This window comes from Lithobates pipiens, unplaced genomic scaffold (assembly GCF_037356315.1).
Source record: "Lithobates pipiens isolate NorthernLeopardFrog02 unplaced genomic scaffold, aLitPip1_a1.2 Scaffold_19, whole genome shotgun sequence".
Taxonomy (NCBI): domain Eukaryota; kingdom Metazoa; phylum Chordata; class Amphibia; order Anura; family Ranidae; genus Lithobates; species Lithobates pipiens.
This window is the reverse complement of record NW_027507764.1, coordinates 594,297,677-594,321,222: the sequence shown is the minus strand read 5'-3', so window position 1 is coordinate 594,321,222 and position 23,546 is coordinate 594,297,677. Positions and strand designations below refer to the sequence as shown.

The 23,546-nt window shown below is 48.1% G+C and overlaps 2 pseudogenes; both read right to left on the bottom strand.

The window, feature by feature from the left end:
• Window positions 1-5,978: 5,978 nt before the first annotated feature.
• LOC143999671 (5S ribosomal RNA) lies at window positions 5,979-6,097 on the bottom strand (annotated as a pseudogene).
• Window positions 6,098-19,650: 13,553 nt separating this feature from the next.
• LOC143999898 (5S ribosomal RNA) lies at window positions 19,651-19,769 on the bottom strand (annotated as a pseudogene).
• Between the last annotated feature and the right edge of the window lie 3,777 nt (window positions 19,770-23,546).

The following is a 23,546-nucleotide window of genomic DNA, read 5'->3' as shown; positions in this document are numbered from 1 at the left end:
TGCAGGGGTAGGGGGCACCCTGACCCTAACCCTAAGGGAAAGGGGGGCACAGTTTGGCATCTTTGCCCTGGGCGCTGGATGACCTTGTCCCGGCACTGAACCCACCTCTACCGTTTACAAAGCTTTAATACCCTCAGTCCACTTTGGTCTGGAGGATTTGTTCTCCAAGTGGAAGAGCGAGATCCCCGATCTGGAGTCAGAAGAGGCCTGGGAGTTCCCTTTTCTACAATCTATCTCCATCAGAGATCAATTGATACAATTTAAATTGATTCACGGGGATTATTTATCACCCCAAAGACTATCCGAGATTTACCCAAACTCCTCCTCCAACTGCTGGAAGTTTGGTAGAGAGGATGCCGACTTCAACCATATGTTCTGGTCCTGTCCCAGGATCCAGGCCTTTTGGACGGAAGTCACAAACTTCATTGATACTTTGATCATCATTCATGTTCCCTTGAGTGTGTCAATCATGCCAGTGCAGCCTCCTCAGTGCCCTAATCTACCACTCCAGTGCAGCCTCCTCAGTGCCCTAATCAGTCACGCCAGTGCAGCCTCCTCAGTGTCCTAATCAGCCACGCCAGTGCAGCCTCCTCAGTGTCCTAATCAGCCACTCCAGTGCAGCCTCCTCAGTGCCCTAATCAGCCACTCCAGTGCAGCCTCCTCAGTGCCCTAATCAGCCACGCCAGTGCAGCCTCCTCAGTGTCCCAATCAGCCATGCCAGTGCAGCCTTCTCAGTGCCCTAATTATCCACTCCAGTGCAGCCTCCTCAGTGCCCTAATCAGCCACACCAGTGCAGCCTCCTCAGTGCCCTAATCTACCACTCCAGTGCAGCCTCCTCAGTGTCCTAATCAACCACTCCAGTGCAGCCTCCTCAGTGTCCTAATCTACCACTCCAGTACAGCCTCCTCAGTGTCCTAATCTACCACTCCAGTGCGGCCACCTCAGTGCCCTTATCAGCCACACCAGTGCAGCCTCCTCAGTGTCCTAATCAACCACTCCAGTGCAGCCTCCTCAGTGTCCTAATCAGCCACGCCAGTTCCGCCTCCTCAGTGCCCTAATCTACCACTCCAGTGCAGCCTCCTCAGTGTCCTAATCAGCCACGCCAGTGCAGTCTCCTCAGTGTCCCAATCAGCCACGCCAGTGCAGCCTCCTCAGTGTCCTAATCAGTCATGCCAGTGCAGCCTCCTCAGTGTCCTAATCAGTCACGCTAGTGCAGCCTCCTCAGTGTCCTAATCAGTCACGCCAGTGCAGCCTCCTCAGTGTCCTAATCAACCCCTCCAGTGCAGCCTTCTCAGTGCCCTAATCTACCACGCCAGTGCAGCCTCCTCAGTGCCCTAATCAGCCACGCCAGTGCAGCCTCCTTAGTGCCCTAATCTACCACTCCAGTGCAGCCTCCTCAGTGCCCTAATCTACCACTCCAGTGCAGCCTCTTCAGTGCCCTAATCTACCACTCCAGTGCAGCCTCTTCAGTGCCCTAATCAGTAACGCCAGTGCAGCCTCCTTAGTGCCCTAATCTACCACTCCAGTGCAGCCTCCTCAGTGCCCTAATCTACCACTCCAGTGCAGCCTCCTCAGTGTCCTAATCTACCACACCAGTGCAGCCTCCTCAATGTCTTAACCAGCCACCTCTGCCCCAGTGTCACCATCACAGTAGTATGGTGTCACCAGAGCCAGGCATGTCCAATTTTTTTTTTTTTTTACACAAGTGAATCTTCAGCATGACAGAGGAGAGTAGCAGGGAGCTCTCACTGTGTTTCGGATTCAGAGTTCAAACCCGTGGATTGCCATACTCAGTCACGAGGAATGGCAAAATATATTTTGGGGTGTCAATCTTTCTATGCTCTTTAAAAAAATTGCCAAACTTGTGTAAAAAAAAAAATTGGTTTTAATTTTCTTTCCACATTTTTTCAAAAAACATGTGGCAAATACATTACATGTTCAAAGGACTCCTTATGCCTCATAGAAAATATTCTGGGGGGGTTTACTGTCCGAAATGTGGTCATTATTTTGGGTGCTTCCACTGTTATGGTGCTCTGGGGCCTCCAAAAATGCGTTAGGCAGTCAGCAAATTAGATAATTGGATTTTTATATACAGCTTACCTGTAAAATCCTTTTCTTGAGAGTGCATCACGGGACACAGGAGCTCATTACATAGTGGGTTATATAGGCACCTCTGGTGATTGGACACTGGTTAACCCCAATTAAGGAGAATTCCTCCCCTATATAACCCCTCCCATATGGGAGGCACCTCAGTTTTGTAGCAAAGCAATAAGAAACCACGTAAAACCCAAGAGGGGCGAGAGCCCTGTGTCCCGTGATGTACTCTCAAGAAAAGGATTTTACAGGTAAGCTGTATATAAAAATCCAATTTTCTTGATCATACATCACGGGACACAGGAGCTTCATTACATAGTGGGATGTCCCATAGCAATGCTCAGATTGAGGGGAGGGAGACACAGATCATAAACATGGACCGCCAGGGACCGGAGGACCTAAACTGCAGCCTGCAGTACACTGCGCCCGAAGGCGATATCCTCTTGCCCTCTGACATCCACCTGATAGAATCTGGTGAATGTATGGACTGATGACCAAGTCGCAGCCTTACAGATCTGAGCCAGGGAGGCCTGGTGATGCACTGCCCAAGAAGCACTGACAGCCCTAGTAGAGTGCGCTTTCACCTGAAAAGGAGGACTCTTCCCCTTTAAGCTATAGGCCTGAGAATAACCTGTCTGATCCACCTTGAGAGAGTGGACTTTGACGCTGCCTGACCCCTTCTAGGGCCTTCCGGCAGAATAAATAAACAGTCAGTTTTTCTTATCTGAGTAGTTGCTTGAAGATAAATACTGATTGCTCTAACCACATCCAAAGTGTGCAAAGATTCTTCCTCTATGGACTGAGGGTCCGGAAAAAAGGATGGTAGGATTACATCCTGATTCAAATGGAATCCCGAAACCACCTTAGGTGGAAAGGACCTGTTGGGACGCATGACCACCCGGTCCTTATGAATAATTACCGTATTTATCGGCGAGTTATACGCCGATCCCCCCGCCGATCTGCCGATCTGCGCTGTCTGTGGAGCGCCGCCGACATTTACAGAGCGGAGCCGAGTGTACTGTGTACTCGGCTCCGCTCTCAGTCACGCCCAGTCCCGCCTCCTAGCCTTTACGTCCCGCCATTGGCCCGGTGTTGTGTCCATCACAGGAGCCAGGACAAGGGGGCGGGACGGGGGCGTTACTGCAAGCAGAGCCGAGTAGCCGAGTACCCTCGGCTCGGTCTATGTCGGCGGCGGGAGGAGCCGAAGATCTCGACGGCAGCGGCGGGAGGAGCCGAAGCTCTCGGCGGCGGCGGAAGGAGCTGAAGATCTCGGCGGCGGCGGTAAATTTAAAACTAACCATGCTGCAATTTTGGGAAAGGCTGCAGGAAAACAGTGTAGGGCTGCAGGGGGACAGTGTGGGGCTGCAGGGGGACAGTGTGGGGCTGCAGGGGGACAGTGTGGGGCTGCAGGAGAACAGTGTAGGGCTGCAGGGGGACAGTGTGGGGCTGCAGGGGGACAGTGTGGGGGCTGCAGGGGGACAGTGTGGGGCTGCAGGGGGACAGTGTGGGGCTGCAGGGGAACAGTGTAGGGCTGCAGGGGGACAGTGTAGGGCTGCAGGGGGACAGTGTAGGGCTGCAGGGGGACAGTGTAGGGTTGCAGGGGGACAGTGTGGGGCTGCAGGGGGACAGTGTGGGGCTGCAGGGGGACAGTGTAGGGCTGCAGGGGGACAGTGTGGGGCTGCAGGGGGACAGTGTGGGGCTGCAGGGGGACAGTGTGGGGCTGCAGGGGGACAGTGTAGGGCTGCAGGGGGACAGTGTGGGGCTGCAGGGGGACAGTGTGGGGCTGCAGGGGGACAGTGTAGGGCTGCAGGGGGACAGTGTGGGGCTGCAGGGGGACAGTGTGGGGCTGCAGGGGACAGTGTGGGGCTGCAGGGGGACAGTGTGGGGCTGCAGGGGGACAGTGTGGGGCTGCAGGGGGACAGTGTAGGGCTGCAGGGGGACAGTGTGGGGCTGCAGGGGGACAGTGTGGGGCTGCAGGGGGACAGTGTGGGGCTGCAGGGGGACAGTGTGGGGCTGCAGGGGGACAGTGTAGGGCTGCAGGGGGACAGTGTGGGGCTGCAGGGGGACAGTGTGGGGCTGCAGGGGGACAGTGTAGGGCTGCAGGGGGACAGTGTGGGGCTGCAGGGGGACAGTGTGGGGCTGCAGGGGGACAGTGTAGGGCTGCAGGGGGACAGTGTGGGGCTGCAGGGGGACAGTGTGGGGCTGCAGGGGACAGTGTGGGGCTGCAGGGGGACAGTGTGGGGCTGCAGGGGGACAGTGTGGGGCTGCAGGGGGACAGTGTGGGGCTGCAGGGGGACAGTGTAGGGCTGCAGGGGGACAGTGTGGGGCTGCAGGGGGACAGTGTGGGGCTGCAGGGGGACAGTGTGGGGCTGCAGGGGGACAGTGTGGGGCTGCAGGGGGACAGTGTAGGGCTGCAGGGGGACAGTGGAAGGCTACATTGATGGGCATTTAAATTGTAAGGTTTTTTCCTTAATCTTACCTCCTAAAAGTTTTTTTCCTTAAACTTCCCTCCTAAACTTGGGGTGCGTGTTATACGCCGATAAATACGGTAGATACGGCTCTTTGCTGGAGAGAGCTGCTAGCTCTGATACTCTTCTAGCCGTGGAAATGGCTACCAAGAAAAACTATTTTTTAGTCAAAAGAACTAATGAAGCCAGATGCAAAGGTTCAAATGGTTGCCCCTGCAAAGCCGAGAGAACCAAATTCAGAACCCATGGGCATACCGGAGGTTTGACTGGCAGTCTTATCCGCATGGCCCCCTGGATAAAAGCCCGCACCAGGGAATGCGATGCAAGCGGCTTCTGGAAAAACACTGACAGGGCCGAAATCTGCACCTTGATAGTGCTTATGGCCAAATTCATTTCTAGGCCTGACTGGAGAAAGGCCAAGATCCTGCTAATGACATACTTTCTAGGATGCCATTTCCTGAGTTCACACCAGGAAACATATGCCCTCCAGATTTTGTAATAAATAAGCCTGGAGGCCGGCTTTCTGGCATTGACCGGAGTAGAAAGGACTGGCCCCGAAAGGCCACGGTCTCTCAGAATGTGGGTCTCAGCAGCCAAACCGTCAAATTCAGACTGTGTAAAGCAGGATGGTAAATTGGACCCTGTGAGAGCAGATCTGGCCGAAGAGGGAGGATCCACGGCCTGCCTACTGCCAGCTTCATGATCTCTGCGTACCACGGTCGCCTGGGCCAAGCCGGGGCCACCAAAAGAACCGACTTTGTTTCCCTCTTGATTCTTCCCAGGAACGGCGACAGAAGCGGGCACGGGGGGGGGACATAAATCAGATTGTACTGATACCAGGGAACTGTCAGAGCATCTGACCCCTGAGCAAGTGCATCTCTTGTTCTTGACACAAATTTGTCCAGTTTTCTGTTGAAACTGGACGCAAACAGATCCACGTCTGGAGTGCCCCACCTGCGACATATGTTCCGAAACACGTCGGGGTGCAGAGCTCATTCTCCTGGGCAGAAAATCCGCCTGCCAATTTTCCACTCCTGGAATGAAGACTGCAGAAAGACACGGAACATGCTTTTCTGCCCAGGCAAGTATGCGATTCACCTCTTTTTGTGCAACCAGCCTCCTGGTACCGCCCTGGTGATTGATATAAGCCACTGCTGTGGTATTGTCGGACTGAACCCGAACAGGGAGACCCCGTAGTCTGTAAGACCACTTTATGAGAGCCCTATTAACTGCCCGGATCTCCAAGACATTTATGGGCAATAGCCACTCGATCGCAGACCATTTCCCCTCCTCCAACACTGCTCCCCAGCCTGTCAGGCTGGCATCTGTCGTAATAATCTTCCATGGAAGAGGAAGAAAGGTTTTGCCTTTCAGCAAATTCTCGTTTTGTAACCACCAGACGAGACTCTTGCGTAATGCCTACGGCATCAGGTATTCCTAGGCGGTCTCCCATCCAGGTACTAACCAGACCTGACCCTGCTTAGCATCTGAGATCAGACGAGATCAGGCGCATTCAGGGTGATGTGGCCGTAGGTTTGCCTGGATCCAATCCCTTAGGATGCTTACTGCCCACAGCTCCTGTGTCTCCACTTACAGCCCCCTGGCGCTCTGGGCTTTTTAAAATTGCCGCCTGGCGCCTGCGCAGTACAGCGTCGTGCACGTTCGCAACCACACTCCCGCCCCCCCTCCATTAGCACGGGAGCGCGCTTAGCGCATGTGCACGAGGACCACCGGACGTCCAGGGGGTAAGGGAACCACCATCGGAGCTGCGCGGGACCCCCATACTACGTGGGACCCCTGTATTACCTTTATTGTGGCAGAGATTGCAGTGGAGACGTGAGTCATCTGGAGGAACCAGGCTTCACTGAGCGTGTGTATCGGAAAGGCATGTAAGTATGCATCAGGCTGCTCTTACTCCCTCTAGTGGTGGAAACCAGGTAAGACATACAACTACTCAATGAAGAAATCCATAATATACATTTATATAGGATTAACTTCCCTTACCTGTCCTCGCCGCAGGAATTGCTGAAAACAGACAGATTCCAGGATTCACCCATGACGGCGGGCAGAGTTGTGCTAACCTTCAGGATTTTTTGGGGTTCCTTCTCAGAAGAACCTCCTTCCTGCGCCTTGTAAAAGACTCTGCCAGAAACTTTCGTGCCACTATGTAAATAGTACACCAAGTCTGGTTTTCCCAGAGCCCAGTCTTCCAATAGGAGAGGACTTACAGGCAAAACCTCATTTCTTCGGATGACGAGGCCCGGGTACCATACCATCTTGGGAGTCAAAATATCGGCCCGAGATATGGATCTGGTTTCTTGTAGCCCTTAGGCCCCCGCAGGGACCTGCACAGAGCTTTCTTCATAACACATGATTTACGTGACCAACCACCATAGACACTGGCGAAAAAACTGAGGTGCCTCCCATATGGGAGGGGTTATATAGGGGAGGAATTCTCCTTAATTAGGGTTAACCAGTGTCCAATCACCAGAGGTGCCTATATAACCCACTATGTAATGAAGCTCCTGTGTCCTGTGATGTATGATCAAGAAGTGTCATTTATGCCCTAAGGTGCTCATGCATTTTGGTCCTCTGTATGTGGCGAGGCTGTGAAAAAAATCTCACACATGTACTATACTCAGGAGGAGTAGCAGAATGTATTTTGAGGTGTAATTCTTGGAATGCACATGCTGTATGTTAGAAATATCTTATAAAGTCACGACTTTGTGTAAATTACGTGTAAGAAATTAGGTTTTCATTTTCTTCCCACAGTTTTCAAAAACCTGTGGCAAAAAAATAACATGTTCAAAAGACTCATTATGCCTCAAAGAAAAAAACCATGGCGTGTTTGTTTCCAAAATGGAGTCATTTTGTGGGTGCGTTTTTACCGTCCCGGTGTTCCAGGGCCTCCAAAAAACATGACAGGTATTCAGGAAATTAGATGCGTAATTTATGCTCATTGAAAGCCTAAAGGTACTCCTGGGATTGTGGACCCCTCTATGCATCTAGGCTGTCAAAATGCCTCACACATTTGGGGTCCCCTTATTCGGGAGGGGTAGAAGATGTGTTTGAGGGTGTAATTGTACGTGTGTCGTGTGTAAGAAATAACTTTAAATAACGTTAAAATGACAAGTTTGTAAAAAAAGAAATACACATTTTATTTAATTCCTTCATTTTCCAAAGAACTATGGGGAAAAAAAAACAACTGCAAAAAGTTCACCATGCCTCTTACTAAATACCTTGAATAGTCAATTTTACTAAAAGGGGTCATTTGGAGGGGGGGGGGGGGGTACTTGTACTGTCCTGCCATTTTAGGGTCCTAAGAAATGAGATTGGACATCAATACACTAGGTGTGATCAATTGTCAGATATACAGTATCTCACAAAAGTAAGTACACCCCTCAGTCCCATTTAAATGTAAATCTTTTCTTCTCTCTTGTCATGTGACAACACTGAAGAAATGACACTTGTCTACAATGTAAAGTAGTGAGTGTACAGCTTGTATAACAGTGTAAATTTCCTGTCCCCTCAAAATAACTCAACACACAGCCATTAATGTCTAAACCGCTGGCAACAAAAGTCAGTACACCCCTAAGTGAAAATGTCTAAATTGGGCCTAATTAGCCATTTTCCCTCCCCTGTGTCATGTGACTTGTTGGAATCGAACATGAATTAATGTTATGCATATAAAGTTCTACACATCTGTCTGTACAACCAAACTCAGCCATATTGATATTTTCAGTCCCACATGTTTAAAGATATAGAGGAATGTGGCACCAAACAGAATCTGCATAGCAGAATGAGTTCTATTCAGCCCACCTGGTGTGCACGGAGCTTCAAACAGATTTAGGACAATGACGGCGCCGGTCTGTCTGTAAGGACAAAAAGATAACTAATGAGCGGGAAGGGCGTCCGAGATCGAATCACAAGATGTGAACCCAGTTGGAGCAGTTACAATTCATGGGCAAACACTGCCCCCCAGAGGCCAATTATGGCAGGACTGTCAGAGATATTTAGCCTGAGGGAGGAGACGCCCCAGAGACGCTGATTGGTCCACAGGCAAAGGCGGGTGGGCAATGGGGTGTGGTGTAGCTGAGGTGTGTTTATCAAAAAGGGGTTCATCAATGGGAGCTGCCTCTCATTCCATCAGGAGGTCCAGTCACGAGGGTCTGATAAGTATACTGCTTATATTGTATTCTGATTGTATGCTATGTATTCTTGTAACTTCTATTGATACCTTATGCAAGCGTTCTTATTTCCTTGGGAAATAAATGAGATTTGATTGATCCTAGACCGTGTATTTGGTTTCATAGCTAATTGTTATAGTATTGTGATATTAACGATAGCATGCGCTCAGAGTATAGATAGACTAACTAATCTATAGGGACTAGACAAAGTAATACATAACCGATGATAATAGGTTGTATGTATCAGTTACTTCATTTGGCACCCCAGAAAGGCGTGTAAAACGTATTTTTACACAGAATCCACAAAAATCTAATGTATTTTTGTTTCTGAGTCCCTGTAAGCACAGATCCTCAGACACCCAGAACTGAAAATCATCTCTAGTGTGGACAAGATTGGCGCTGGCTCGCGAATTCTGAAACCACGCTTGGATGAGCAGGAAAAATTCTGTGAGATATTTCACCGGTAGAAACGGACGCGTAACACCTGGTGAGAACTGTGACTGATATATATATATATATATATATATATATATATGTACGTTATTGTTGTGTTTGCTGCAGATCTGTAACCAGAGGGCAAATTGGCACACTGGCGAGATAGGGACTGATCATCCCTGGTTATGTGATATAACCGCAGATTGACAGGATAAACCATACAATTTTGAGGGAAAAGTGGAAAAGTGTGAAAAAGCTCTCTGTCCCAATAGAAATTCCCTATGGCCCGCAATTGGAGAGGAGAGCATTGATTAAGAGTGTGTTCTCCTGAAGAAATTCGTGGTTAAACGGATTTGTATTTGTTTTTTTGTTTTTTTTGGGGTTTTTTTTTTCCTTTTGCGTTTTTTTTTTTTTTTATGTTTGGTTTTATCTGTGTCTTTGTGTGTGCTTGGTATCTGTTTGTTTAGTATATTGCTAATGCAAAGTGTTGGTTAGAGATTGACAGGAATTACCATACATCTTTGAGGAAAAAGAAAAAAAGTGGGGCAAATATAGGTTTTTATTTCTACCCACGTGAGAGTGAAATAGCTCTGGTCCAATAGAAGACCAAGGCATTGATTAAGAGTGTGCCTTGTGTCTTGTAAGCTGTAGAACCACAAGTCACTGTAGATTTAAATGGTTCGTATCTGTTTTTTTTTTATTTATTTTTTTTAGTTTTGGACTATAGGTGAAAGCTAGCTTTTAAACAGCTGTATCTGTGTCTTTGTGGGGGTTGTCTATTTGTTCGTCTGTGTCTATTGTCTAAGCAACTGGTTGAGCAACTTTAGTGTGGGTAGGCTAATTAGCATATCAATGGAAGCCATTGAAGGTTTCATTAGCAAGCATGGTGATATTAGATTTCAACTTACTCAAGAGAGTCATTTAACACACCAATTTGGGGAACTTTTGAGACAATGTAATACACATAACAATCTCATAAGTAATAAGTCAAAAAAAGGCAGGAAACAGAGAATGGCCAATGCCTTATGCATTGTTAATGAGAATGAAAGAAATTGCGGAACAAAAAGAATTAAAATGGTTTGCTGAAAGAGAAAAAGTGATGGAACAGGTAAGAGATATATTGATGGGGATTGGAAAGGCTGATGCAGATGCCCGCAATCGGATTGAACAATTAGTGACTGAGAAATGTGTATTGCAACAGAGATTAGATGAATTAGAACAAACGTGCAAATTAAGAGAAAGTTGCATTGCCTCTTTGAATCAAAGGGAGGCTGATAATTTGCAGGTGATCACAATGCTTAAGGCACAAGCAGCCATAATGGAGTTATCCTCCAAGTGTGCAATGGTGGAGGTGCCCTCCGCACATGCTCAGTGTACAGAAAAGCTAGAAGTGAAACATGAAGAAAACCCGTATGCTATTATCACTGCAAATGATATTACTGTGATGGGAATCAATGTGGAAGAGGCAAATAAAGGTGGGATAACTGCACTTGAAATTGATTCAGGAGTTGAAACTTCTGATGACTCCTCAGACGATGAAAGTGTAAAGCCTGTTCATTCCAATCGCAGTAATATTATCCAGCAATGTGGGTTTCCAGCGCCATATGCTCAAAGAAGGGCCTATGCAGGGAAACCAGAGCTAAAATGTTTTTTGTGTAAAAGGGGGGGTCACATCACAAAATATTGTCGGGCGGCGAATAATGATATCAAAAGGAGATCATACCCGACCCCAAGGCATTATGTGTGTTATTCAGCCAGGTGGGGTAGCCATCCAAAGCATGGAACCCATAGTAATCAAACCCATTTCCCATGTAAGACCCAAATGGGGGTTCTACAAACTGAAAAGCAATATGTAGGACAGTTGCGTAAAATCAAAATGGAGGTAGACGCATGGTTATTCAAATATAGCACTGGGGGGAACAATGTTAGCAGAACTTAGTGAGCTGCAGGCATGGTAAGAATATTCTGGTCAATGTTTCCCGGCTATGAAAAAGGTTTGATGAGTTTCAGGTTCAGAATATAATAGAGGACCTTGATATAGATATACATTTTTTTTTTTGTATCTTCAGGGATAAACCTCTGAATTGGTATTGTGTTTTTTTTTTTTTTGTGTGTGGTTAAAAGATGTTTCTGTTATGAGTATTGTTTTTTTGTGTTTCTTTACTCTTCTCTTATTTTCAGTCTTTGTAAACTTTTCCTGAGTAATATCCAATACTGCTGATTAACATAAGAATTGTGTGTAATCACTGTCTGTGTGTTCCTTTTCCAGAGACCAGGGAAGAAGTTAAACTGGTTTGGATACTGACATTTGCATTTGTTTGCAGGTCTGTCAAAGTGAGAACAGCAGTGGGAAAAATATAGCAGAACGGGGGTTAGGTTATTGTAAAGGCATAATCGATTATCACATGGTACCATGAGCTCATTAGTTAGTAATTGTTTGCAAACAATGAAAAATAAATAGTACTAAAGAGTTACAAATGAAGCTGCAATGTTGTGATGAGATACATATGCTTTGTTTTGTTTTTGTTTTGTTTTCCCCATTAACTAATTGTATTTCAAATTGGAATGAGCACTCTTCTCAGGAGGAAAGTCCATGGATGTTAACTAAAAATTGAGTGTTTGTCATTGTTGTATGGTGGTTGTCTTGTCATGTTATTTGTGTGATCATGGCCAGATTTTTTTAATTTATTTTTTAATTTTGTTTTTATTTATTTTTTTTCTCAAAATTTTTTGTTTGATATTGGTTTAGTCGTCTATTTTATCTTTATTTTGTTCAGGTGGAAAAAGTAGTAGGTTTAATCCACCTGAAAGGGGAGTAATTGACAATGCCCTCAGTTAGAACCAGTCACCTGAAAAGGGGGTAGTGCATACATCGTAAAGATACAGATAAATGCATTGTCTTTGTAGCTTGTAAAATTTGAAGCTTTTGAGAAGCAACATTGACGTTCAGTTTTAAACATTTTTGATCATACCATGGGGATCCATTTTACAGTGGGTTCAGCCTAAAGAGGTCATGGTTGTTGGGATAGTTTGGTCAAAGTTGCAGAAGCCAAGCCAAGGTCCTGGGTTCCAGGGAGGGAACTATAAGTAAACATGGTAAGCGAGCAGATATTGTGGATAAGAATTTGATACTGCTCTTGTTATTCACTTCCAGAATCCTGGTGGAGCGAGAATTGGAGAGGCTTCTGGAACATGGATGACAGATGATCATCTGGTTGGCAGTTTGTCTGTGCCACACCACACCGCAAATTTGTTCTGATAAACATCAGGAGAGGAAAAAAAAAAAACTGAAAGATTCAGATTAATGCTTGTTTTTTCTTATGGACAATGTGGTGCGAGTGTTGTATCTGAAACAACAGAACTTGTGAAATATTTTGCTGAAGTCTCTCCTGATGAATGCAAACATGTTATTAATACATGTGCAATGGGTTGGAGGTTGGGGAAGGAATATGACACATCCAATCCGTCAGAACATGAAAATGTAAAATATGTGTTTTTTGTTGGAAGGAGGAATTGAAAAAAGGAAGGTTTTAACACATGACATGTATTGATGTAACGGAGTTAATATGGTGCAGGTACCCAGGATGCAGGCTGGCACTTATGCATAATAAGGTAGCTGTTGGCCAGACTAAAGGGTGCCAGGTGACACATCAATGGGGTGAAAACATCCTCATAGGGGTGGTGTCTCAATCCTAGCGGTCCTAGAGAGAAGCTTTCGGTTACTGGACATGCGGGACACCAGAACTAGACATGGGGAAGATACGCCTGGTTGGTGTCTCACCTGAGAGGTTGGAACCCTGCACAGATAATGCCAGTGAATACACACAGGAGCATGCTCCGTTAAAATAAAGGGAACAAACGCTGGCTACCAGGGTACCGTATGACTTCACCACATGGCGCTGCAACATCTCACTGTGGTTGATAGAAACCTATCACCCTATATGTGCTGAGTATACACTGAATCAAGTGCGGTCATTGTACCAGTGACTTACTCCCAGAGATGCGATGAAGTCCATGCAGGATGCTTATTTCTGAGGAGTAACCCGAAAGAGGAGGGATGTATTCAGCACTATATTGGAGGGGAACAATAGCTGGGATGGGTGTTGTTAATGGAGTGGACATCGGCCTCCTGAGGAACAAACTCACAGCCATAGCTTCAGACAAGGAGCATGACTTTGTTACCCAGAGAGATTGGTGGCGTCCTTGATAACATTCAATGAAGTCACAGAAACACCCAGGTTAGAGTGGCTCCGGGTTTTGTCAACCATGTTGAGAGGTTGGTAGAGAGGACAGAAACCTGTCATTGGCTCGGGCGCGCACTCTGTGGCAGGTGGAAGTATCAGCCAACATCAAGCTGATTGTACCGTCTCTGTATGAGGGGCAGTGGCCTGATGAGTTAGCATCACCGCTCAGTAAGATTTTGCCAAAACACGTTGCTTACACTAATCCAAAGTAGTGGTCGAATGCCTGTATGGGCTGTACTAATTTGGATTGTGAAAGGTGTTATGCTGTATGTTCCCATACACAGAAGTGCAGACTCGGTCTGTATATTTGGTGGCATCAATGGGCTTACTGACTGGGGATTCTATCTTGTTGCATTTGAGGCTACATCACACATGTGATCAGAGATGATGGAAGCTGGAGGCAGGTTGATATTTCCCTCTGTCGGAAGCATGACCATGATGTCCTTTGTGGGCCAGGTCAATACGTGGGGATGAACGAGTAATGTTGGGAAGTTATTTCTCTCTGTGTTCTGGATGAAGAGATCATTGCTGAGAAGGAGGCACCCAGGTATTATTTAGGACATAGGCGAGTTTGTTTCTTTGTCCTAAAGAATACCGATGTAGTGTTAGTCATGGAACTAGAGGATTCCTTGAACCTGACCATAGGTAGAGGTGCATGGTATACCATGAGCATGATCTCTGAAATCCAGGCACAGGGGTGGAATTGTGTGGGTTTGCTCATTGTTGTAAATTTATATGTGTAGTTAAGCGATATTTATCTGGAAGGGTCTCCCATTGTCTATGCAAGTTGAGGGACGATTTGACGGTAGGCTCTCTGTGTACAAGTTAGAGACTTTGCTGCCAAGTCAGAGCCCTGCAACCCCGCTATGAGCAAGTGTGCCGAATCTCGACCCATATTTACAGTAAGAGATTATAGGAGGTTGGGAGCGGGGTGCATAATTGGAGGGGGACACATATGTATGTATATATTATGGTAATAAGTTGATTTATTTCTGTGGTAGAGTGTGACCTATGTTTAGTGTAGGCTAGTAATATGGGCAAGAAAGGCCCTCATCGGAACTCGGTAGTTGAGAGCTGGATGAAATATTGCTCTGAACGTATGCTGGTGAATGGTGAATGAATGGACACCCCTTGCCTGTACTGCCGTCCTGAAGATACCGAAGATACAGAATGGTGACATGGAAGCTGTCGCTGAAGAATGGTGGAGATGTGTCACTCAGTGGCAAAGCGGCACGTGTTGGGAAACATCACATGGTAAAACAATTATGGACTGCTCCATAGGACCTGTTTCTGCACATGTTGAAAGCACAGCGCAGTAAGACAATTGTGTACTGTTCCATGAGAGATGTCTCTGGAGCGCTCGTTGAAAGCAACCACACGTTACACAAGCTAAGGACTGTGCCACAGGTACTGGTTCGGAAGCACATGTTGGGGAACCACACACGTTAAGACAGTTATGGACTGTTCAATAGGAGCCGTGTCTAAAGGAGGGTGGTATGCGCCTTTTAGGCGCAAAGCGGCGTATGTTGGAATCGAACATGAATTAATGTTATACATATAAAGTTGTACACATCTGTCTGTACAACCGAACTGAGCCATATTGATATTTGCAGTCCCACATGTTTAAAGGTATAGAGGAATGTGACACCAAACAGAATCTGCATAGCAGAATGAGTTCTATTCAGCCCACCTGGTGTGCACGGAGCTTCAAAGAGATTTAGGACAATGACGGTGCCGGTCTGTCTGTAAGGACAAAAAGATAACTAATGAGCGGGAAGGGCGTCCGCGATCGAATCACAAGATGTGAACCCAGTCGGAGCAGTTACAATTCATGGGCAAACACTGCCCCCCAGAGGCCAATTATGGCAGGACTGTCAGAGATATTTAGCCTGAGGGAGGAAACGCCCCAGAGACGCTGATTGGTCCACAGGCAAAGGAGGGTGGGCAATGGGGTGTGGTGTGGCTGAGGTGTGTTTATCAAAAAGGGGTTCATCAATGGGAGCTGCCTCTCATTCCATCAGGAGGTCCAGTCACGAGGGTCTGATAAGTATACTGCTTATATTGTATTCTGATTGTATGCTATGTATTCTTGTAACTTCTATTGATACCTTATGCAAGCTTTCTTATTTCCTTGGGAAATAAATGAGATTTGATTGATCCTAGACCGTGTATTTGGTTTCATAGCTAATTGTTATAGTATTGTGATATTAACGATAGCATGCGCTCAGAGTATAGATAGACTAACTAATCTATAGGGACTAGACAAAGTAATACATAACTGATGATAATAGGTTGTATGTATCAGTTACTTCATGACTCATTAGTGTTACAAGGTCTCAGGTGTGACTGGGGAGCAGGCGTGTTAAATTTGATGTTATCGCTCTCACTCTCTCATACTGGTCACTGGAAGTTGAACATGGCAAAGAACTCTCTGAGGATTTGAAATAAAGAATTGTTGCTCTACATAAAGATGGTCTATGCTATAAGAAGATTGCCAAGACCCCGAAACTGAGCTGCAGCACAGTGGCCAAGACCATACAGCGGTATAACAGGACAGGTTCCCCTCAGAACAGGCCTCGCCATGGTCCACCAAAGAAGTTGAGCGCACGTGCTCAGCGTCATTTCCAGAGGTTGTGAGGTCAATGCCTGACCTCACAAATGCGCTTCTGGAAGAACGGTCAAACATTCCGATTCCCATTCCCACTCCTAAACCTTGTGGATGGCCTTCCCAGAAGAGTTGAAGCTGTGATAGCTGCAACGGGTGGGCAAAACCAATATTGAACCCTACGGACTAAGACTGGGAGGCCATTAACCACATGCCGACCGGGCCATAGCCAAAAGACGACTACAGCGAGGGCGGCTTATTCTGAGAGGGCGTCCATGGATGTCCTCACAGAATCTTGCTCCACTGCACCCCCTGGGGTGCGCACCTGGAAACATCCATGACCATCGGGTCTGGAAGACCCAGCACATCACGGTAAATGGCCGCTGATGGCAGCTGTTTACCACGTGATTGCTCTGCCAAACGACGGTACGATCACAGCAACAGACCGGTGTCACGTCCGGTTCATCCCTCCCCTCTCTGTACCGATCTGTACAGTGTGAGGGGAGAGGGGGAGAGATCGTTTGCAGCAGCACTGTGGGCTGGATGCATAGTGCCCACAGTGCTGCTCAGTGCCCATTCCAGCCACACCCTGCAATACCCTGCCATACTCTGCCATCCATACTCAGCCATACCCAGCCATACCCACCCAGCCACATCCATGGCTCATCTATGCCACATCACTTTGCATCCATGCTACTACAGTGCCTCAAAGTGTAATTAGATAAAATGTATGCCTCTAGAATGCCTGCTGGCACTCCCTGTATGTTGGTCCTCTGTGTGTGGCCACAGTGTGTAAAAGTCTCACACGTGGTATCGCCATACTCCGGAGGAGTAGCAGAATGTATTTTGGGGTGTAATTTGTGGTATGCATATGCTGTGTGTGAGAAATAACCTGATAATATGACAATTTTGTGGAAAAAAAAAAGAAAAACAAGAAAATAACTTGATTTTGCAAAGAATTGTGGGAAAAAAAAGGACAACTTCAAAAACCTCACCGTGCCGTGCCTCTTTCCAAATACCTTGGAATGTCTACTTTCCAAAAAGGGGTCATGTGGGGGGTATTTGTACTTTTCTGGCTTGTTAGGGTCTCAATAAATGAGATAGGCCGGTCCGTACTTCAAGTGTAATTTTCAGTGATTGGCACCACAGCTTGTGGACTCTCTAACTCACGAAGACCAAATAATATCCATGATTTGGGTTATTTTTTTACCAAAAATATGTAGCAGTATAAATTTTGGCCAAAATGTATGAATAAAAAGTGCAAATTTTCTAAATTTTAACAGAAACAAAGACTTTTATTTTTTTTTACAGAATTTTCAGTTTTTTTTTAGCAAATTAGATAATAGGATTTTTACATACAGCTTACCTGTAAAATCCTTTTCTTGAGAGTACATCACGGGACACAGGAGCTTCATTACATAGTGGGTTATATAGGCACCTCTGGTGATTGGACACTAGTTAACCCTCAATTAAGGAGAATTCCTCCCCTATATAACCCCTCCCATATGGGAGGCACCTCAGTTTTGTAGCAAGGCAATAAGAAACCATGTAAAACCCAAGAGGGGCGGGAGCCCTGTGTCCCGTGATGTACTCTCAAGAAAAGGATTTTACAGGTAAGCTGTATAAAAAAATCCTATTTTCTTGATCATACATCACGGGACGCAGGAGCTCATTACATAGTGGGATGTCCCAAAGCAATGCTCAGATTGAGGGGAGGGAGACACAGATCATAATTATAGACCGCCAGGGACCGGAGGACCTAAACTGCAGCCTGCAGTACACTGCGCCCGAAGGCGATATCCTCCTGCCCTCTGACATCTACCTGATAGAATCTGGTGAATGTGTGGACTGATGACCAAGTTGCAGCCTTACAGATCTGAGCCAGGGAGGCCTGGTGATGCACTGCCCAAGAAGCACTTACAGCCCTCGTTGAGTGCGCTTTCACTGGAAAAGGAGGAATCTTCCCCTTTACACTATAGGCCTGAGAAATAACTTGTCTGATCCACCTTGAGAGAGTGGATTTTGACACCGCCTGGCCCTTCCTAGGGCCTTCCGGCAAAATAAATAAGCAATCAGTTTTCCTTATCTGAGCAGTTGCCTGAAGATATATACTGATTGCCCTAACCACATCCAAAGTGTGCAAAGATTCTTCTTCTGCGGACTGTGGGTCCGGAAAAAAGTATGGTAGGATTACGTCTTGGTTCAAATGGAATCCCGAAACCACCTTAGGTAGAAAGGACCTGTTGGGACGCATGACCACCCGGTCCTTATGAATAATTAGATACGGCTCCTTGCTGGAGAGAGCTGCTAGCTCTGACACTCTTCTAGCCATGGAAATGGCTACCAAGAAAACCAATTTTTTAGTCAAAAGAACTAATAAAGCCAGATGCAAAGGTTCAAATGGTTGCCCCTGCAAAGCCGAGAGAACCAAATTCAGATCCCATGGGCATACCGGAGGTTTGACTGGCGGTCTTATCCGCATGGCCCCCTGGATAAAAGGAATGCGATGCAAGTGGCTTCTGAAAAAATACTGACAGGGCCGAAATCAGCACCTTGATAGTGCTTATGGCCAAATTCATTTCTAGGCCTGACTGGAGGAAGGCCAAGATCCTGCTAATGACATACTTTCTAGGATGCCATCCCCTGAGTTCACACCAGGAAACATATGCCCTCCAGATTTTGTAATAAATAAGCCTGGAGGCCGGCTTTCTGGCATTGACCAGAGTAGAAAGGACTGGCCCCGAAAGGCCACGGTCTCTCAGAATGTGGGTCTCAGCAGCCAAACCGTCAAATTCAGACTGTGTAAAGCAGGATGGTAGATTGGACCCTGTGAGAGCAGATCTGGCCGGAGAGGGAGGGTCCATGGCCTGCCTACTGCCAACTTCATGATCTCTGCGTACCACGGTTGCCTGAGCCAAGCCGGGGCTACCAAAAGAACCGATTTTGTTTCCCTCTTGACTCTTCCCAGGAACCGCGACAGAAGCGGGCTCGGGGGGAAGGCATAGATCAGATTGTACTGATCCCAGGGAACTGTCAGAGCATCTGACCCCTGAGCAAGTGCATCTCTTGTTCTTGACAGGAATTTGTCCAGTTTTCTGTTGAACCTGGATGCAAACAGATCTACGTCCGGAGTACCCCACCTGTGACATATGTTCCGAAACACGTCGGGGTGCAGAGCCCATCTTCCTGGGCACAACTGCTGGCGGCTCAGAAAATCCACCTGCCAATTTTCCACTCCTGGAATGAAGACTGCAGAAAGACACGGAACATGCTTTTCTGCCCAGACAAGTATGCGATTCACCTCTTTTTGGGCCACCAGACTCCTGATGCCACCCTGGTGATTGATATAAGCCACTGCTGTGGTATTGTCGGACTGAACCCGAACAGGGAGACCCCGTAGTCTGGAAGACCACTTTATGAGAGCCATATAAACTGCCCGGATCTCCAAGACATTTATGGGCAATAGCTTCTTGATCGCAGACCATTCCCCTGCGAGCACGTCTCCTCCAACACTGCTCCCCAGCCTGTCAGGCTGGCATCTGTCGTAATAACCTTCCATGGAAGAGGAAGAAAGGTTTTGCCTTTCAGCAAATTCTCGGTTTGTAACTCTTGCGTAATGCCTACGGCATCTGGTATTCCCAGGCGGTCTCCCATCCAGGTACTAACCAGACCTGACCCTGCTTAGTATCTGAGATCAGACGAGATCAGGCGCATTCAGGGTGATGTGGCTGTAGGTTTGCCTGGATCCAATCCCTTAGGATGTTTACTGCCCACAGCTCCTGTGTCTCCACTTACAGCCCCTTGGCGCTCTGGGCTTTTTAAAATTGCCGCCTGGCGCCTGCGCAGTACAGCGCCGTGCACGCTCGCAACCACACCCCCCCCATTAGCATGGGAGCGCGGACGTCCAGGGGGTAAGGGGGCCACCATCAGAGCTGCACGGGACCCCCAGACTACGTGGGACCCCTGTATTACCTTTATTGTGGCAGAGATTGCAGTGGAAACGTGAGTCATCTGGAGTAGTGATGGACGAACTTCCGACGGGACGTTTCGCGAACGCGAAACGCGAACGGACACAAACGTTCGCGAAAACGACCGTTCGCCGCGGGCTCCATTGACTTCAATGGGAGGCGAATTTCGCAAACCTTTAGGTCGAATTTGCGGCCACGGGGTAATTATTAGGGGGTAGCACGTAGTCCCACCACCTGGACAATAGCATAATACATGTATGAGGTGAATTTGGGATCGATAACTACAAGCATTTTTTTTTTATTTGGGAAATTGTTCTGACAATTCAGGACTATGGAGCTAATGAAGGCAATGGAGGAGAGGGAAGGTCAGGGACCAGGGTAGGCAAACAAGAGGGTGCAGGAGATACAGAGCACTGACAGCAGCACCGTAATACAGAGCACTGACATCAGCACCGTGACATACAGCGCTGACAGCAGCTCCGTGACATACAGCGCTGACAGCAGCTCCGTGACATACAGCGCTGACAGCAGCTCCGTGACATACAGCGCTGACAGCAGCTCCGTGACATACAGCGCTGACAGCAGCTCCGTGACATACAGCGCTGACAGCAGCACCGTGACATACAGCGCTGACAGCAGCTCCGTGACATACAGCGCTGACAGCAGCTCCGTGACATACAGCGCTGACAGCAGCTCCGTGACATACAGCACTGACAGCAGCTCCGTGACATACAGCGCTGACAGCAGCTCCGTGACATACAGCGCTGACAGCAGCACCGTGACATACAGCGCTGACAGCAGCTCCGTGACATACAGCGCTGACAGCAGCTCCGTGACATACAGCGCTGACAGCAGCTCCGTGACATACAGCGCTGACAGCAGCTCCGTGACATACAGCGCTGACAGCAGCTCCGTGACATACAGCGCTGACAGCAGCTCCGTGACATACAGCGCTGACAGCAGCTCCGTGACATACAGCGCTGACAGCAGCTCCGTGACATACAGCGCTGACAGCAGCTCCGTGACATACAGCGCTGACAGCAGCTCCGTGACATACAGCGCTGACAGCAGCACCGTAAGCAGCCCCAGGAGGAAGTCAGCACAGCACAGGGATGGTGTGATCCCCTCATAATAAGAACCCCCAGGAGGAAGTCAGCACAGCACAGGGATGGTGGGAGCCCCTCATAATAAGAACACCCAGGAGGAAGTCAGCACAGCACAGGGATGGTGGGAACCCCTCATAATAAGCAGCCCCAGTAGAAATATGACACCGCTCAACCTCTTCAAAGAGGAGGGTAGGGGCATATAGTACGGTGTGCTTTTTTGGGTCAGGGAAGTGAGCCAAATGAATTAAGAAGGTCTGTGTGCTTGATTCCAAAAATTGTTTATAGACATATACATGGTCTACTGATCACATGTGTTGAATTCCTCCGAGATCCATGCCTCATTCATTTTTAGAAATGTGAGGTAGTTAACACTGTGGTGAGCTAGGCGAGTACGCTTATCGGTCACAATCCCCCCTGCTGCGCTGAACGTCCTTTCGGACAGGACACTGGATGAGGGGCAAGCCAACAGTTCGATTGCAAATTGGGCAAGCTCTGGCCAGAGGTCAAGCCTGCCCACCCAGTAGTCTAGGGGTTCATCACTCCTCAGAGCGTCCACATCGGCCGTTAACCCAATGTAGTCGGACACCTGACGGTCTAGGCGTTCCCTGATGCTGGATCCGGATGACACCTGTCGATGGGTCGGCTGAAAGAATGACCTCATATCCGAAGTCACCAACACATCTTCAAACCGGCCTCTTCTTGCAGGCGCTGTTGGATTGGTACCCGCAAATCCTTCTCTGGGAGTGGGAATTGCTCCTCTGCCAGCGCACGCAAAAGCAGAATGCAGCATTTCTCGAAGCAAGGCCTGGAAGTGCTGCATTCTGACAGCCCTCTGCGACGGCGGTAACATTTCCGCCATTTTGTGTTTGTACCGGGGGTCTAAGTACGTTGCCACCCAGTACTGGTCCTTGACCCTCATGCTTTTTATACGGGGGTCCCTATTAAAACACTGGAGCATGAAGGCCCCCATTTGCACTAAAGTGGAAGCGGTGTGGTGGCCTGGCTCCTGCTCATCATCCAGGATAATGTCGTCCTCTTCATTCTCCTCTCCCCATCCTCGCACAACAGGGATCCCAGAAAGGTTTAAAGCATGCTCTTCTTGCTCCTGCTCATCCGCCCCGGCACCATCCTCCTCTGACTCCTCATCAGACTCCTGTTGTTGACTTGTCTCAGATAGAGTAGCCCCCCCTGGGAATTCATCCAGCATTGCGACTTCCTCATCTTCCCGCTCCTGCTCCTCCACAGCCTGATCAATGACACGACGCAATGCACGCTCCAGAAAGAAGGCATAAGGTACCATGTCACTGATGGCGCCATGGCTGCGACTGACCAGTTTGGTGATCTCCTCAAATGGCCGCAGAAGTCTGCATGTGTCGCGCATGAGCAGCCACTGGCGCGGTGAAAAAAAACCCAGCTCCCCAGAACCGTTTCTTTCGCAGAGTTCATACAGGTAGACGTTAACTGCACGTTTCTGCTGGAGCAGCCTATCAAGCATATAGAAGGTTGAGTTCCATCGCGTCGGGCAATCGCAAATAAGACGTCTGACCGGCAGATGGTGTCGCCGCTGAATGTCAGCAAGGCGAGCCATGGCCGTGTAAGATCTTCTGAAATGGGCCGAGATTTTCCTTGCCTGCCGCAAGATGTCCTGGACCCCAGGGTATTTGACAAGGAATCGCTGCACGACCAAGTTTAAGACGTGTGCCATGCACGGCACGTGCGTGATTTTGCCCTGTTTCAATGCGCTAAGCAGATTGGCACCGTTGTCACACACCACTTTACCAACTGTCAAATTGAGCGGTGTTAGCCACTCATCTGCCTGTGAACGCAAAGCTGAAAGGAGTGCCGGGCCAGTGTGGCTCTTTGCTTCCAGGCACAACAGACGCAGCACGGCATGGCAACGTCTCACCTGGCATGTGGAATAGGTTCTGGGGAGCTTGGGCGGTGCAGTGGAAGAGACGCTAGCAGCGGAAAAGGAGGAGGCAGCTGAGGAGGAGAGGGAGGAGGATGGAGTAGGAGGAGGAGAAGAAGAGTCAGGCCTGCATGCAATCCGTGGCGGTAAAACCAAATCTACACGGGTGCCACGGGTTACATGCTTGACGGCCGTCAGAAGGTTCACCCAGTGGGCAGTAAAACTGATATACCTTCCCTGCCCGTGTTTGCTAGACCACGTGTCTGTGGTCAGATGTATCTTGGCACCGACACTGTGTGCCAGAGATACATTCACTTGCCGCTGAACATGGCCATATAGCTCTGGGATGCCCTTCTCTGAGAAATACTTCCTTCCTGGGACCTTCCATTGTGGTGTTCCAATGGCCACAAATTTGCGAAAGGCCTCCGAGTCCACCAGTTTATATGGCAGTAGTTGGCGGGCTATGAGTTCTGACAAGCCAGCCGCCAACCGTTGGGCAAGAGGGTTATCCGGCGTCATCATTTTTTTAC